This window comes from Austrofundulus limnaeus, unplaced genomic scaffold (genome assembly GCF_001266775.1).
Source record: "Austrofundulus limnaeus strain Quisiro unplaced genomic scaffold, Austrofundulus_limnaeus-1.0 Scaffold262, whole genome shotgun sequence".
Classification (NCBI taxonomy): domain Eukaryota; kingdom Metazoa; phylum Chordata; class Actinopteri; order Cyprinodontiformes; family Rivulidae; genus Austrofundulus; species Austrofundulus limnaeus.
The window spans coordinates 72,823-73,448 of NW_013952664.1; positions in this window are offsets into that span (position 1 = coordinate 72,823).

The following is a 626-nucleotide window of genomic DNA, read 5'->3' on the forward strand; positions in this document are numbered from 1 at the left end:
AGGGGGTCCAACCCGTTACTAGCGTGGTGTACCTAATAAAGTGGCCGGTGAGTATATGTGAGGATTGGAGTTTTCTAAATGAGAAATGTCAGGGTGAACTGTGAACAAGCTTTAAATGTTCTCAACTCAACACTTTCTTAGGGGCTATTCTTTGCATTCTTATGGGCAACTGGAAGCCCACAAGCTACATCTGGCCTGTGAGTGACTTCCATCCAGTCTGACCAGTATACAGATTTTTTTTTATTTTACTTTGAAAGGTACTCAAATCAGTTTTTAGAATAATTTTCGAAAATTACAAAAATGTGTAAACCACGAGATGGCGCTTCCAACACATAGTGAGGAAGAGATGGTTGTCAAAATTTCGAGTCGCTTGACTTCATCAAATCAAGATGGCTTCTCCTCACRTCAACAGTGACTGAAACTTTTCTACTTTTTTTAATAGTTCTGTCATTTAATTCACATTAAGCTAGTCGTACTTTAAAGCCATYATGTTTTAACACTGTTCGTACATTCAAAATGCCGCATAGAGCGCTCTTGTTGTGTTGTTGCATTATTCCGTCAGAGCATGAAACAGAAAAGCTTTTTTCTGATGTTCTGCGCAGGTGTTAGCTCTCACTTTACAATTC